The sequence below is a fragment of the Anomaloglossus baeobatrachus genome, chromosome 1 (assembly GCF_048569485.1).
Source record: "Anomaloglossus baeobatrachus isolate aAnoBae1 chromosome 1, aAnoBae1.hap1, whole genome shotgun sequence".
Lineage (NCBI taxonomy): Eukaryota > Metazoa > Chordata > Amphibia > Anura > Aromobatidae > Anomaloglossus > Anomaloglossus baeobatrachus.
In genome coordinates, this window is record NC_134353.1 from 948,994,293 (window position 1) to 949,012,294 (window position 18,002).

Consider the following 18,002-nt stretch of genomic DNA (forward strand, 5'->3'; position numbering starts at 1 on the left):
CTTAACACCAACAAGGCACCAGGCCCCGACGGTTTTAACAGCGAGTTTTATAAGGCTATGAGGGATCTGATCTCGCCAGATTTAACTGCGGTATTTAATGCGTTTTTGGAAGGAGAGGAAATTCCTAAAAATTCAAACGTAGCATATATCAAATTACTCCCTAAGGGAACTAAAGACCTGGATGATCCCTCTAGTTATAGACCCATATCACTTATAAACCAGGATTTAAAAATAATATCTAAGATTATGGCTAATAGATTGGCCATGATTCTTCCAAGGATCATTACAGAGCATCAGGTAGGGTTTATTAAAGGGAGAAACGCTGTCACTAATATCCGGAAGACAATACTAGTGGTGGATGCGGTGAGATTGGATCAGATAGACAGGGGGGCAAGACCCGCTCTAGTTACACTCGACGCAGAAAAAGCGTTTGACAATGTAAATTGGAGCTGGCTGGACAAAGTACTAGAGGCCACAGGGATTGTAGGCAAAATGAGGCTTTACATTAGGAATCTTTACGCTAACTCGGGAGCTAGGGTACACACTCCAGGTTTTTTATCAGACGTGTTCCCTTTGATGAAGGGAACAAGACAAGGCTGCCCGCTATCTCCCCTCCTATTCGACTTGGCCATTGAACCATTGTCAAGAATATTGCAGGGCCCGAATAGTTTTAAAGGGATTAAGGTAAGGGGAACTGAAATAAAGACAGCACTTTTTGTCGATGATGTCATACTATATATGGGGGACCCTAGCGTGGATTTGCCACAGACTCTAGCCCTAATTGAAAAATTTGGATTAGTCTCAGGATTCAAATTGAATAAAAAAAAGTGTGAGATCCTGTTCCTAAAAGGGGGGAATGTAAGGGATGGTTGTATATGTGGCATTCCTATAGCACAGACATCACTTAAATATCTGGGAATTCATATAGGAAGAACGGTGGAATCAATTTACGAGATGAATTATGGCCCACTAATTAGGAAAATTATAGCACAACTAAAGGGTTGGAAGGGTCTGCCTCTACCACTACTGGCAAGGTGCCACCTGATAAAAATGATGAGCTTTCCTAGACTGTTGTACCCATTCCAGACGATCCCGATATTGCTAAAACTGAGGGACGTAAATAGGCTCAACTCAGCGTATGCGGATTTTATATGGCGGGGAAGGAAACCTAGAATAAAGTTACGAACATTGATGAAGTCAACGGAGGAAGGAGGTCTTAGTTTCCCGGATGTTCGGGGTTATAACCTGGTGTGTATAATGAGACATGTGTTTGATTGGTTGAGAGGAACAAGCAGGCACTCAGACTATGGCATGGAAGCCAAGTATGCATCACCGTGGGATTTGGCGTCCATTTTACACTCCCCATTGTCCAGGGTGGATGGGCATATAAGGAACTCAATCTTATTCCGAGACACTATGCTAACATGGAAACTGGTAAGAAAGAAATTGGGACTGTCATGGAAAGTATCTAAGTACTTAAATCCCTGGGCATCTCCGAACTTTCCCATGGGACGGGAAAATAAGCTATTTACTAGATGGAAAGAGAAGGGCGTCGAGAGAATGAAGGATGTCATGAATGTGGAGGAGAGAAGGTGGCTGACAGGACGGGAAGTGCTTGACAAGTATGAACTTAATAGCTCACATATCATCCAGTATGAACAACTGAAGCATGGAGTATTTGTAGATTTGGGGGAGCTTGGAAAGGAATTGAATAAGAGTTTGATTGATGAGCTTATGGAAAGTGATGTAGCAAGTGTAAATGTTTCCAAAATTTACCGAACATTTCGGGGAATGCTTATATCTGGGGAGGATAGCCGTACTCTAACAGCGTGGGGGAAACAATTGAAAGGGCAGGAAGTTGTAGGGGATATATTGAAGGGATGGGTACAGATGCGGAAACATGTTACCAATGAGAGATGGAGAGACACCCAATTTAGAATTTTACACAGGGCTATTATGGGCTTCAACATTCCGGGAAGAGATATGCGGTGTCCTAAATGTCAAAGAGAAAAAACAGATATGCTACATGGACTATGGGAGTGTAAGGAAATTCACAGGTTCTGGAATCAAGTTAGATTATTTGTCCAGGCAACATGGGGAATTTCTGGAAATCTAGAGCTAATGGTGTGGATTTTCCATTCCTTTGAGGGAGGAGTAAGAGGGGGATCGGACATGCCGGGAAAGAAGAAATATACAATAGTACATGACATAGCCATGATAGCCAAACGGTACATATTAAAGCATTGGATACAAAGGGAGGGACCATCCATAAAAGAGGTCATCGGGGAATTACATAATTTATTGAGGCTGGAGAAAGTGGAAGCGGAAACGGACAAAGACAGGTTGACACCCAAGTTCTTTGGGAAATGGAGAAATTTCATTGAAAGTCAATTTACTCAGGGAGAAATAAATAATCTGATGACACCTTTTATACAATCGGAATGGTACCTTCTGAATGATATCCAGGACAAACTGGGTAAATTGAAAATCACGGAGGTGTGGGTTCCGGAGGAAAGGGAGACGAGACGCTAAGGTAGTCACAAGACGTGCCAGAAAATTTGGAAGCATTCGGGGTTGGCTTAGGGGCTTAATGACTCTAATTGACTTGTATCGCGTCTGTTATTTCTTAGTACTTTTGCCTTGGTTTAATAGAGACCATATCAATCAGATAATCAGTTTAAAATATCAAGTTGGGGCATTGCACCCTATTATGTCACATATTGTCAGACAAATGTTTTTCCTTGCGTAACCTTGAATATCTTGTTATGTTTATAAAAAATTGGAAAATTAATAAAAAGTTTTGGAAAAAAAAAAAGCAAGGATTCGGCTGAGATATGAAGGACTACCTAAGGAAGGAATCCAGCTTGGGACAATCCAGTCACCTGACTACAGGCTTTGCAGTCCTCAGCTGGCTTCCTAAATCCGGCGTTATTCCATTCTCGGTGGGTGCCCGCCAAAAGCGGGGTGCTGCTGGATTGGAGGAAGTAGCCCTGGAAGCTCTGAGGCATGGACATTCTAAATCCCTGGTGAGCTAGCGGAAGGGTGAGAAACTGTTGCCGGTTACATTCTGTGGATTTGCTGTTTATGTACCATATGCCATTAATTGTTTGGGGATCCAATAAAGTCTTAATATTGTGATTCCCTCATCCTGTGTTGTCTGAGTAGTGTTCCGCCCATGGTTAAGGAGGTCGGGCATTCAGTTGGGATGAGCCCTGGGCCATGCTGTCTTTCTAAAGGCAGCTGGCTCAGCGGACGAGAGCACCCACTGACCCCCGTGTCTCCATCCATTAGCCTTCTAACACAGCAAACACAATGTACCATTTGAACACTGGAATGGAGGTTGTTGGAAATGGGCCTCTATACACCTTTGTAGATATTGCTTTCAAAACCAGAGGTTTGCAGCTAGAATAGTCATTTACCACATTAACAATGTATAGAGTAGATTTCTGTTTAATTTAATGTTAGCTACATTGCAAAAAAATGTGCTTTTCTTTCAAAAATAAGGAAATATCTACCCTGTTTCCCCAAAAATAAGACACTGCCTTATATTCTTTTTTTTGCCCAGAAAAAAGCACTAGGCCTTATTTTCAGGGGGTGTCTTATTCTCAAGGAGACATGGTTGGGGGTAAATTTACCCCCCACAAAAAGCAGACCTCCCCCCTTCCCAGGATCGTCATACTTACCAGCCCCGGGTGTCTGTATGGCTCCCAGATCTCCCAGCAGGTATGCTGCACGCCGTCCTCCCCTGCATCTGGCGGACACTCGCATAGATCACATCACACACACACACACACACACACACACACACACACACACACACACACACTCATATAGACACAGACACATCACATTCCACATCATTCCTCCCTGTGATCTCCCAGCAGCTGTGATCCCCTGCATCTGACTGACACTCGCATACATCAGATCACACACACCACATTCCACATCATTGATTTCCCAGCAGTTGTGCTCTCCCGCGTCTGGCCGACACTCACACATCAGAACACACACACATCAGAACACACACAGCATACACTCACACATCCGATCACATACACTCACACACCGAAATCGTACATACCGGTACAATCGTGCGCACACACTCACAACATACGGAGATACCACGTTCTTCCGGCCATGTGATCCTCCGGCAGATACTGGAAGCTCACTGCACAGCATTGCCGCCGAGAAGCAAACGATATTGCTGGATGTGGTGTGTGTATACGATCTGTAGTGTGTATGCGTATGTGATCTGATGTGTGTGTGTTCCGCCGCATCACCTTGATGCGCTCACCTGCTCCCAGTTGGCGTCTGGTCAGTATGATCGGGGGTCTTATAATATAATAATAATAATAAAGTTTTATTTCTACAGCGCCAACATATTCCGCAGCGCTTTACAATTCTATCCTTTAGGGGGTGTTTGCTGTCTATAATGAAGTGTACTTTTTTACCGCTGCACGGACACTTCATTATTAACCGCGGCTAGGTCTTATTTTCGGGGGATGTCTTATATTTAGGTCTCCCTGAAAACTCCTGCTAGGTCTTATTTTTGGGGGGAGGTCTTATTCAAAATCCACAGTTACTTTCCTCCGTGGGCACATAGCCTTACAGGATACAGCAGTAGGCAGTAATATGGACAGCTCACATGCAACGACTCAGCGATAGAGGCAGATACAATCAGACCAATGAAAACCTCGGACGAGGGGATGTCGGAGGAGGCCAGCAGATGCCGAGGGGGAGACAGGAGAAGTTGAGGGATCACAGAGGCAGGAGAACCGGGGCAAGAGGAGAGAACCCAGGTGGGGGCAGAATAGAGGGATCATGGGAGGGGGGGCTAATCGGCAGGGGGGCAGCACAACTCCCTTCCAGCATTGTCCAACCCTCCAGCATTATGGCCGCTTTACACACAATATCGCTAGCGATCTCGTTAACGATGTGACACGCCCAGATCGTTGCTACGATTTGCCGAGATCGCTCATAGGTCGTTTTGTAGCGGTCACACGTACCCATGTCACAAACGACACTACATCTTTCAGCGATATAACGTTTGACCAAGGCGGTCGTGTGGACACCGTCACACAGCATTCCTCCCAACGATTCCGGCAACGACAGAGGCGTATATTTGTCCATAGCATACACCTTGGCATGTGTTTGCCTTGCCCTCCACACGCCCCAACTTCCATACTATTTGAATCTGATTGGTGATTGGTTGTCTGTGAAATAAAAGACCTCATTTGTGGCTGCCCCGTGTGACGCAACAACCGGTGACGCACGTGTGATCAGTTTTATGTGTGTGTGTCATCCTTTATGCCTTTCTGTGTTCTTCAAGGTATCTTTTATTTTTTTTTTTTTAATGTTTTTTTTGTTTTTTAATATTTTTGTATTTTGTTAATTTTAAAATCTTATCAATTTCAGGGCCGTCATATGCACCATCTGTCATGCTACACTACCCTATTTTCCAGTTTGTTTATTTTTAAGTTTATGTTTACTTTATGCTTCTGTTTAGCTTTTGTCTTTAATTGTTTTATTTTTTTATATTTTTTTTTTTTTTTACCTTTTACAGATGTCTGGGCCACAAAAAGAAGCTTTCATAAGGGAGTTTCTAGAAACGTACCGGACACTACCTTGTCTGTGGAGGATTAAATCAGCCGAATACAGCAACAAGCTGCTAAAAAACGACGCATATTTGCAGCTTGTTGCTGTATTTAAAAAGCATTTTCCATCTGAAGCGGCTGATTAATTTGTTGTAAATAAATAAAATATACAATCCCTTCGCACAGTTTTTAAAAAAGAACTAAACAAGGTAGAAGATTCCCAAAGCTCCGGGGCAGGCACGGCGGAAGTATATGTACCACGCCTATGGTACTATGACCTCCTTTTGTTCACAAGGGACCAGGAGAGTCCTCGTCTCAGTACCAGCATGATGCCCCTGCAGGAGGAGGACCTGGATGATAATCCCCCTGAGTCTATGGTTGAGGATGTAAGTCTTGGTTTTCATTTATTTAAAATTTTTTAATTATTAATTTTAATTTGTCTTTGCATAATCACCTTTTGAAAATCAACCCTGTTGTGCCCCTTGTAAATATAGCTAATGTCAATAATAATGGCCTTCCAGTCCAGTTCATTTCTCAACATCACTATTGTGATGTAAAAATTTAAATTTGCTGCTTACATACATATCTGCCAATTCTTGTTTTTTAAACCCCCTCACATATGGTTTCACTGCACGGGTCTCCATGTGTGTTTTGCACATTTTATCCCTTGGCCACACCCTGATGTATTTGCTCAATGTATGTCGTACCTGTTTTTTGCAAATATTCTACATATTTACCCTTTTTTTTTATACCAACAGGAAGCAAGTCTTGAATCTATTTCACAGCCCGGGCCCAGTGCTATGCCATCAGTAACGCCGGAAACAGGGGAGGAAATTCATAAAGCGGCTGGCCCCTCATCCATATCTATGCGGCTGCTTTCAAGACGCCAGAGAAAATCATCCACCGCATCTGTGACGCCCTGGCAAAACCAGGTAGTCACACAGTTTAGGCCCCCGCACAACACCACTCACACACAGGGTTAAAGCAGCTGACAAAACCCTAGTCACCCCCTCAGGGAAGGACAGACACACCAGTGGGCGGGACCAGGCAGAAGGGAAACGCCCACCTAGGGGTCTGGAGAGCCCGGGGCGGGAAATCAGTGAGATGAGTTGAGTAGAGGAGTTGTGAGGTTCAAGTTTAGAGGAGTGAGGAGAAGCTGACAGGTGTCAAGGTCGGAGCCCTGACACATTGGCTAGGTGGCAGACGGTGGTCACCGCCAGCAGGAGACGGGAAGACGGCTTGGCAAATCCGAGGTGGACCGGGGCAGGGTTGTAGCCCACCGGTACCGACACCGGAGAACCGACCCGGAAACCGTGCACACAAGGGGGTACTTGGACCCTGAAGCCAGCACCGGCACCGACGGCCTAGCTAATTGACCGATTGAGGGCAGGATTCCAGGTCCTGTTCCAACCTAAGTCCCGAAAGGTAGACAACCAAACACAGAGAGGGATAGGGCATCCGCCAGGGCCCGGTAGATGCCTTGGGTCCGTGTCTGACAGGCACAGCTGCCAACCAGAGAACCGGGAGCGGACTCCTGCGTTACACACCGGGAAGTCTACACAAGAAAACACAAAGTGCAGAGGAAAGGGGCAGTGACCATCAGTCCGGGTGTGGAACCAGATACACCCGTCTGCGGCAGCTGGCCACCATCACCTTGGTTTACCAAAAGACTTGTGTGATCGATTCCACGGTGAGTAACTTCCCCGGCCTGACCAGGTGCGCCATAAAGAAATATACATATAACTCCGGCACTCCTAAGAAAAAATGTATAAAGTCTTGGGTGGTGCTGAATTCGTTTTTATTAAACAAAAGATTGAAGTCTGTCCCAACGTTTCGGTCTACACCTGACCTTCATCAAGGGATCTTTCAGACTGACAAAAGTACACAAGAAAAACAAAAAAACAACAGAAACAATCAATGAGTATACAATAAATAAGTATATCGTCACAAGGAGAATTATACAAAGGTGATCTGAAGGAAAACACGACATGATAATGAAACGCATCTTCTGATGCGAATATTTTGTAAATGCACATAATACCCTGGAAGAGGGAGTACAAATAACACAAAAATACAGACAATGTATGAACATATGATTAGAGTTGAGCGCGGTTCGTGGTTCGTGGTTCTCCAGTTCTAGGCTCGAGTGATTTTTGGGCTGTTCGAGATCGAACTAGAACTCGAGCTTTTTGCTAAAAGCTCGATAGTTCTAGATACGTTCGAGAACGGTTCTAGCAGCAAAAAGCAGGGCTTTTTACAGCTACAGTGAGCAGGAGCCATGGCTGGCAGCCTGCCAGAAGCTGGTAACCAAGATAAACATCGGGTATCCAAGCAAAGCGCTTTGGTTAGTAACCCGATGTTTATCTTAGTTACGTGCAGGAAGCCCACACTTTCCCGCTCAGCTCGCTCCACCCCCTCCTGCCCGCGGCATGTACACATACATACACATACACAAACACACACACACACACACATCCACCCCCCCCCCCCCCCCCGCCCGCCCGCTCGCTCGCTCGCTCGGCTTACCTGCGGTGATGAAGTCCCGCCATCCCGACCTCAGCGCTGTCACTGTCCTCCATGGCCGCCGCTTGTCACATCACCTATCGCTTCCGACCCGAGACTGACACTGGCGGTGACGTCACGGACCTCTCGCGATACTTGATGTGAAGGCGCCGGTCATTGACCTCAGTGACAGGGGCTGTCAGTGTGCTGGAGATCAGCGCAGGTAATGTACCTCACTGACAGCAGCACTTGTCACCCCCCTGCAGTGACCTGGGCTGACCCATTGATGTTAGCTCAGGTCACTGCACTGCTCTCCCAGCCAATGGGGAACATCCTGCTCTTCATTGACTGGGACAGTGTGCATCGTCATGGCAACCCCTTGGATTACACCAGACCTGGATTTGTTTTTCAATCTAATAAATTGGTTAAAGAGGGAATGTTTTGGGGAGTGTTTTTTCAAATAAAAATGTGTTTGTCGTGTATTTTTTTTTATTACTGACTGGGTTGGTGATGTCGGGTATCTGATAGACGCCTGACCTCACCAACCCCAGGGCTTGATGCCAGGTGACATTACACATCTGGTATTAACCCCAAATATTACCCCGTTTGCCACCGCACCAGGGCGCGGGATGAGCTGGGGCGAAGCACCAGGATTGGCGCATCTAATGGATGCGCCACTTCTGGGGCGGCTGCGGCCTGCTATTTTTAGGCTGGGGAGATTCCAATAACCATGGACCTCCCTAGTCTGAGAATATCAGGCCCCAGCTGTCTGCTTTACCTTGGCTGGTGATCCAATTTTGGGGGACCCCTACGTGTTTTTTTTTTAAATTATTTATTTAATTTAAAATAACAGCGTGGGGTGCCCTCAGTTTTGGATTACCAGCCAAGGTGAGGTTGCCAGCTGTGGTCTGCAGGCTGCAGCCGTCTGCTTTACCCTAGCTGGCTACAAAACTAGGGGGAACCCTATGTCATTTTTTTTTTCATTTTTTTGGCTAAATACAAAGCTAAGCACCCCTTAGTGCCACATGAAAGGTACCAAAGGGTGTTCCACTTTTTCTCCATTTTTTTCTCCACTTTCTCTCCACTTTTTCTCCACTTTTTCTCCATTTTTTTCTCCACTTATTCTCCACTTTTTCTCCTCTTATTCTCCACTTTTGCTCCACTTTTTCTCCACTTTTTCTCCTCTTATTCTCCACTTTTTCTCCACTTTTTCTCCACTTTTTCTCCATTTTTTTCTCCACCTTCTCCACTTTTTCTCCACTTTTTTCTCCACTTTTTCTCCTCTTATGCTCCACTTTTTCTCCTCTTAATCTCCACTTTTTCTCCACTTTTTCTCCACTTTTTCTCCACTTTTTCTCCTCTTAATCTCCACTTTTTCTCCTCTTATGCTCCACTTTTTCTCCACTTTTTCTCCACTTTTTCTCCACGTTTTCTCCACTTTTTTCTCCACTTTTTCTCCTCTTATGCTCCACTTTTTCTCCACTTTTTCTCCACTTTTTCTCCACTTTTTCTCCACGTTTTCTCCACGTTTTCTCCACTTTTTTCTCCACTTTTTCTCCTCTTATGCTCCACTTTTTCTCCACTTTTTCTCCACTTTTTCTCCTCTTAATCTCCACTTTTTCTCCACTTTTTCTCCACTTTTTCTCCACTTTTTCTCCACTTTTTTCTCCACTTTTTCTCCACTTTTTCTCCTCTTATGCTCCACTTTTTCTCCACTTTTTCTCCACTTTTTCTCCTCTTATGCTCCACTTTTTCTCCACTTTTTCTCCTCTTATGCTCCACTTTTTCTCCACTTTTTCTCCACTTTTTCTCCACTTTTTCTCCTCTTATGCTCCACTTTTTCTCCACTTTTTCTCCACTTTTTCTCCATTTTTTTCTCCACTTATTCTCCACTTTTTCTCCTCTTATTCTCCACTTTTTCTCCACTTTTTCTCCACTTTTTCTCCTCTTATTCTCCACTTTTTCTCCACTTTTTCTCCACTTTTTCTCCATTTTTTTCTCCACTTTCTCCACTTTTTCTCCACTTTTTTCTCCACTTTTTCTCCTCTTATGCTCCACTTTTTCTCCTCTTAATCTCCACTTTTTCTCCACTTTTTCTCCACTTTTTCTCCACTTTTTCTCCACTTTTTTCTCCACTTTTTCTCCTCTTATGCTCCACTTTTTCTCCACTTTTTCTCCACTTTTTCTCCACTTTTTCTCCTCTTAATCTCCACTTTTTCTCCTCTTATGCTCCACTTTTTCTCCACTTTTTCTCCACTTTTTCTCCACTTTTTCTCCTCTTATGCTCCACTTTTTCTCCACTTTTTCTCCTCTTAATCTCCACTTTTTCTCCTCTTATGCTCCACTTTTTCTCCACTTTTTCTCCACTTTTTCTCCTCTTATGCTCCACTTTTCCTCCACTTTTTCTCCACTTTTTCTCCTCTTATGCTCCACTTTTTCTCCACTTTTTCTCCACTTTTTTCTCCACTTTTTCTCCTCTTATGCTCCACTTTTTCTCCACTTTTTCTCCACTTTTTCTCCACTTATGCTCCACTTTTTCTCCACTTTTTCTCCACTTTTTTCTCCACTTTTTCTCCTCTTAATCTCCACTTTTTCTCCACTTTTTCTCCACTTTTTCTCCACTTTTTCTCCACTTTTTCTCCACTTTTTTCTCCACTTTTTCTCCACTTTTTCTCCTCTTATGTTCCACTTATTCTCCACTTTTTCTCCACTTTTTCTCTACTTTTTCTATGGTCGGTCTACCCATTAGCTCTGCCATGCATAGTGTAGCTCTACACCTACTGCACATGTTACTTTATGATTGACATCTCTTTCGTACCAGAGCTGTCTAAGTCTACTTTGACCCCATATTTGTCATTACTATATTGTCCTTGTACTGTATTATGACATTTGTATCATGTGTTTCATTTCTTGCTGTGTTGCAATTTTTTTGCTGCATCCCAATTGTACCTCTACATTGTTCGAGTTTATGTTATTGTTCTCTCACTCTTATGTGATACTGATTATTGTCATTTTTCATGATTACATGCAGATAAGTCCAATCTGACGAAGGCTCAGGCCGAAACGTCATTTGTAACTTGTTTTGGACAAAAACATATATGCTTATGAAAAAAAAATTTTCTTAATACGGACCAATAAAGAGTGATTTTGCATTACCATCCGTTGTGACTTACTGACTTAGTCTGGGAGATTTAGAGTGCCGAGGTTACTCACTAATTTTATCTATTATTACCTCTGAGCACCTATATACCAGTGAGCAGAGCTTCCTCTACAGTAGTTCTCCTGATTAGGCATGCCCTTACCTCATGAGCAGGGCATTGCAGCTTTGGTAGCAACCATTACGACATGGACTCTGCTGCTGTGGACCCGGGGAGAGTGAGTGCAGATTCATTGCACCCACACTCCTCACATGAAGGGTCCGCACTCCTAGAAAATAGGGGATACGTTCCCTGAGTGTCTCCCCCCCATATTCTAGACGGTCCAGAGTCGTCGTGGGACCCCTTTATTTTTTTTCTTACAATAAATTGGTGAAAGAGGGACTGTTTTTTCAAATAAATTTCTTTTGTCGATTTTTTGTTTTTGTTAGTACTGACAGTTTATGATGTTGGGTATCTAATAGACGCCATGACATCACAAACTGCTGGGCTTGATCTCAGGTGACTTTACAGCTAGTATCAACCCGATTTATTACCCCGTTTGCCACTGCACCAGGGCACGGGATGAGCTGGGGTGAAGCGCCAGGATTGGCACATCTAGTGGATGCGCCACGTCTGGGGTGCCTGCGGCCTGCTATTTTTAGGCTGTGAAGGCCCAATAACTATGGACCTTCCCACCCTGAGAATACCAGACCACAGCTGTCCGTTTTACCTTGGCTGGTGATCCAATTTGGGGGGTCCCCTACTTTTATTGTGTAATTATTAATATTTATAAAATAATTATAAAAAAGAGCCTGAGGGGACCTCCACATTGGATCCCCAACCACGGTAAAGCTGCCAGCTGTGGTTTTCAGGCTACAGCCGTCTGCTTTACCCTAGCTGGCTATCAAAAATGGGGGGACCCAACGTAATTTTTTTTTTTTAACTATTTTTTAAATAGAAAAAATTAATGGGCTTCCCTGTATTTTGATTGCCAACCAAGGTAACGGCAGGCAGATGGGGGTGGCAACCCATAGCTGTCTGCTTTATCTGCGCTGAGAATCAAAAATACCGCGGAGCGCTACGTCATTTTTTTAAAGATTTATTTTTACAGCACTGTGATGTCCAGCAATCAAAATACAGGGAAGCCCATTTTATTTTTAGTTATTTAAATAAATAATTAAAAAAAATATATGTTAGCTCCCACTGCATTTTTTGTATTGCTAGCTAAGGGTAATCCAAGCAGCTACTGGCTGCTAACCCCCACTGCTTGGTGTTACCTTCACTGGCAATGGAAAATCCAGGGAAGCATTTTTTTTTTTTTTTACCAAAAAGCTACAAAAAAAGGACGTGAGCTTCGCCATATTTTTGTATGCTAGCCAGGTATAGCAGGCAGGTGCTGGAAGAGTTGGATACAGCGCCAGAAGATGGCGCTTCTATGAAAATGCCATTTTCTGAGGTGGCTGCAGACTGCAATTCGCAGCAGTGGGGCCCAGAAAGCTCAGGCCAACCGGTGGTGCGGATTCCAATCCCAGCTGCCTAGTTGTACCTGGCTGGACACAAAAATGGGGCAAAGCCTACGTCATTTGTTTTCTAATTATTTCATGAAATTCATGAAATAATAAAAAAAGGGCTTCCCTTTATTTTTGGTTCCCAGCCGGGTACAAATAGGCAACTGGGGGTTGGGGGAAGCCGTACCTGCCTGCTGTACCTGGCTAGCATACAAAAATATGGCGAAGCCACATAATTTTTTCAGGGGGCAAAAAACTTCTGCATACAGTCCTGGATGGAGTATGCTGAGCCTTGTAGTTCTGCAGCTGCTGTCTGTCTGGAGAAGAGCAGACAGCAGCTGCAGAACTACAAGGCTCAGCATACTCCATCCAGGACTGTATGCAGAAGTTTTTTGCCCACCAAAAAAATGACGTGGGCTTCGCCATATTTTTGTATGCTAGCCAGGTACAGCTGGCAGCCACGGGCTGCCTCCAACCCCCAGTTGCCTATTTGTACCCGGCTGGGAACCAAAAATATAGGGAAGCCCGTTTTTTTTAATTATTTCACTTATTTCATGAAATAATTAAAAAACAAATGACGTGGGCTTCGCCCTATTTTTGTGTCCAGCCGGGTACAACTAGGCAGCTGGGGATTGGAATCCGCAGCACAGGTTAGCCCGAGGTTTGTGGGCGCCTCTGCTGCGGATTTCAGTCCGCAGCCGTCCCAGAAAATGGCGCTCTCATAGAAGCGCCATCATCTGGCGCTGTATCCAACTCTTCCAACAGCCCTGGAGCCGGGTGGCTTGTTGGGTAATCATGAGTTAATACTGGCTTTGTTTTACCAGCCAGTATTAAGCCAGAGATTCTTAATGTCAGGCACGTTTGACCCGGCCATTAAGAATCTCCAATAAAGGGTTAAAAAAAGACACCACACAGAGAAAAAATACTTTAATAGAAATAAATACACAGACACATTAGAGACTCCATCTTTATTACCCCTGTCAGCCCTCCACGATCCTGCTCTTCTGTCTTCTTTCTTTCTAGTGTAGTAGTAGTGACGATTGTAGTGAGGGGCATCACTTGGGGCTGGGGAACCTCCATCCTAACTACAATGCTCACTACAATCGGGAAGCAGCGTGCAGCCTTCACTCCGTGAGTGATCACTGCTGGCTGCTAGCGGTAACGCTGACAGACGCGTTACCATAGCAACGGTGCTCCCGGAGCCGCGGTTAGCGGTGACGTCACCGCTAACTGCGTTGCTATGGCAACGGTGATCTCCGTTAATGACCGGCTGTGTCAGCCGGTCCCTAACGGAACGGGGAGTCGACCGTGTGCTAGAGCATGTCGCCGGTACACGGCGATACACATATGTGCACCGTGTACCGGAGAGATGCACTCGCAGGTCCTACATGACGTGTCATAGTCATGTGACCAGTCTGTAGCCAATGAGATAATAGCCACGTGACTGGTCACATGGCTATTTTGACGTCACGATAGGTCCTGCTTCTCTGCTGGCAGTGCAGGTCACCGGGAGGATTCAGCGATCATCGGATGGAATAGCGGCAGGAGACAGAGTGCAGAAGGGATCGCGAGGACCGGTAAGTGTTATGGCAATGTTTATTAACTGTTTGTGTACATTTATAATGCATTTTTATGTGTTTGTGATTGCCTCCCATTATAGCCTATACGTTCGAGTTCGGTTCGTCGAACGTTCGACGAACCGAACTCGAACGGGACCCCCGTTCGGCGAACCGGCCTCGAGCCGAACCGGGACCGGTTCGCTCATCTCTACATATGATATCCTGGACGGGTGCCATAACTAGTAAAAAATACATTGAAACATACCTAGAGAAATGTAGAGAATAGAATGAACATGCACCAATGGATGACACGTGTAGTAGTCAGTCGCGTCTAACACTAGGATACGGTGCTATATGGGAAAAATGAAAAAAGCTCTAAGGTATGCGCAAAAGTACATGATCAAATAAGTGAGCATTGACATTCACTAGGTACCTTGTGACCGTATAGCTCGGGTTAAGTTCCGCGCTCATTACACAAGAGAAGACGTGTCTTGTTGGTAGAGCCTTGAGAGGCAGGATACTATATATGTTCTAGGTTAAAAATGATAAGATTTAAGGGAGAGGGGTTTACGGAAAAGAGGTACAGAGTAAAGTCCCGGGATAACATGGACTATTTAGGATCAAACATGTGCATGTGCTGTATGGCAGAAAAAAGAGAGGGGAGGAAGGGTGGGGGAGGAAGGGGGGGGGGAGGGGGGAGGGTTCTAATTGCGTCCTGATGGGAAAAGCAGAGGTAGTGAGATGTACTAGTATCATTCTCCATGTATTGTCATAGAGTGATTATGTACTGGAAAATGAAGTACCTGAATTCTCAGCGTTGGAATCACATTCACTGTAGTATCAATTAGAGGTAAAGACCATGTATTTTCGGTCAGGTAGTAAAGAAGATAATATGACTATTCTCTAGGTGAAAAGACAAAATAAAAAAATAAAAAACACAGTATCATAAAAAAAAAAAAAAAAGGGGGATACTGGTGTGTTCATGTGCCCTGGAATAAAGCTGCCATACATATATCATGAAATTGGGAAACAGTAATGTACCTGTCATATGAGATGATAGTATTTTTAATGTGGAAAGCCACAATGGCAAAACTTCGGTGGCATCAGGAGGAGGATGATCTAACAGAAAAAAAGCGGAAGTGTACGTATATCGGGAGGATGATTATCCGTACTCTGGGAGAAGAGAGGGATTGTGGTATATTTATGTGGAATTTACCATATGTCCTGGTACTGGGCGACAGGGCAGCTGCAAGTCTAATCTGGTAATGCCTGTGGGAACACTATGTGAAAGGGGGTGAAACCATAATGTGTTAATAGCAACAAAAACGGTAAAGACCGTATGTGACAATAGCAGCTACATAAAAAAGGGGTTACACATACCGTCAGGGGGACAGGGCTATTGTGACAAGCGCTGGACTGAGCCTGTGGTGGAGAAAGCAGACATTCAGGAGGCTATGGTACAAGGCTGGAGGGAGACATGGTAATATACAGACCTGTGTCCGGGTGGGTCTGTGTAGGCCGGATGCTCGGTGTGGAGTGAATGGACCGGACCTGATATAGCCGCCGTGAATCAGGGAAGTGGAATCAGGTGACCCCACTTCCTGATCTGTGAGGACGCAGTGACGCGATGCGCTCGGCGGCGCATGCGCAGACCGCACCGTGGTCCGCGCATGCGCACCGTGCATCACGTAGTGGAATAGACGGTGGATGGTGGTATTGCGGCGCTGTAACGCGCCTGTGCTGTAGCATAGGCTACATGGAATGACAGGTGGCGATTGGTATAGCAGCATAAACATCAAACCAGTAAGGGAACTACGTGAATGGAAGTTATATTCATGTTGTGCTTTCCACCAGTGACAGCTAGGGAGGAGGTGCCTTTCTAACGAAGGTGATGGTAGGTGAAGGTCTCGTGATCACGTGGTGTAAAGTGCCTAGAGGAGGAAAAAGGACATTGTTAGTACACAAAAGTGAAGGGGAGAAATATGCTGTAATATGATAAAACTGCATACATATATCTGCCATAAGATGCACAGGGGTAATAGTCAATATGTTGATCAATGTAAAGGGGACTCTCTCAAGCATTATAAACCACTGGGGTAGTCACATCAAAAATGGATTTTAAGACCTCAAAGTATGCATATGATTATAAATGAACATCATATTCCCGGTTTAATCCTCTTGGTTCAAGCGTGCCCAATGTGTGTATCCAAAAGGCCTCCCTATCTTTCAATCTGCGGATCCTGTCACCACCCCTCCGCATAGATGGAACGTGTTCTATGACCTGGAATCGTAGCTGAGCCACAGTGTGATGTGCCATATGAAAATGATGGGGAATAGGTAACAGGAGTTGTCCGCATCGTATCGTGGATTTGTGTTTACTGATGCGGTCTCGGATATGCTGGGTGGTTTCTCCAACATATCCGAGACCGCATGGGCACTTGATGAGATAGATGACAAATGAAGTCTCGCAGGTAAAGTAATCCCTGATCTTGAAGATCCTGCCTGTGTAGGGATGTGTGAATGTATTCCCTTTGGTCAGATTGTTACACTGGAGACAATGCAAACAGGGAAAGTTGCCCATTTTGGGTGGACCCAGAAATGTTTGTCGGGCAGGACTGGGTGATCCTATATCGGCTCTGATCAGGCTGTCTCTGAGGTTCTTAGGTCTTTTATGGCAAAAAAACGGGGGTGTCGAGAACTCTGTAATGGAGGGATAAGCTTTGTGTAAAAGTGGCCAATGCCTGGAGATAATTCCCTTAAAGATGGAGGAAAAGGGATGATAAGTCTGCACGCAATAGATACGAGGTGTATTGATGTCATGTCTCTGAGGGCGAGGTGTACGGTTCATTGCTACCGAGGAAGGGTAGCCTCGTGAAATGAATTTATTGCCCATCTCGTTATATCGCAGTAATTGTATTTGGGGATCTGAAACAATCCGCTCAATGCGTTTGTGTTGTGAGATCGGTAAAGATCTCTTCATGTGAGAAGGATGACAACTTGAGTATAATAGGAGACTGTTCTTGTCAGTGGATTTGACAAAGAGGTCAGTAGAGATATTGCCATCAGATGCAAGAATGATTAGGGTGTCCAAAAAGTTTATTTGTCGGGGATCATATTGCATGGAAAATGTGAGACCGGGTAGGGCAGAGGAGATGTCACTGTGAAAGGTACTCAAATAGTCAACGTCACCCTGCCAGATGACAAACACGTCATCAATATAACGTTTCCAAACTTTGGCATGTCGAATCCAAAGGGGGTGTTTATACACAAAGATGTCTTCGAAATGCGCCATGAAAATGTTAGCGTATGGAGGCGCTACGTTAGATCCCATAGCGGTCCCTCGTTGCTGTATGTAAAATTGGTCACCAAATAGAAAAAAATTATGGCCAAGAACCAGTTGAAGCAAGTCAATACAAAAGTTATGTTGTGAGGAGGAAATAGTACCATGTTTTTCAAGGAACCAGTTGATGGCCAGAATGCCGTCGCTATGCTGTATACTGGTGTATAAACTATCGACATCTAAGGTGACAAGAAGACAATCAGGGGGTAAAGATGGAAGTGCCTTGATATGGGAAAGAAAATCAGAAGTGTCCCTCACATAAGAGGGTATCAGTGGAATTAATGGAGTGAGTATCTTGTCTAGGGTGATGGCGAGAGGTGACAAAATGGACTCGGTGGAAGCCACAATGGGGCGCCCAGGTG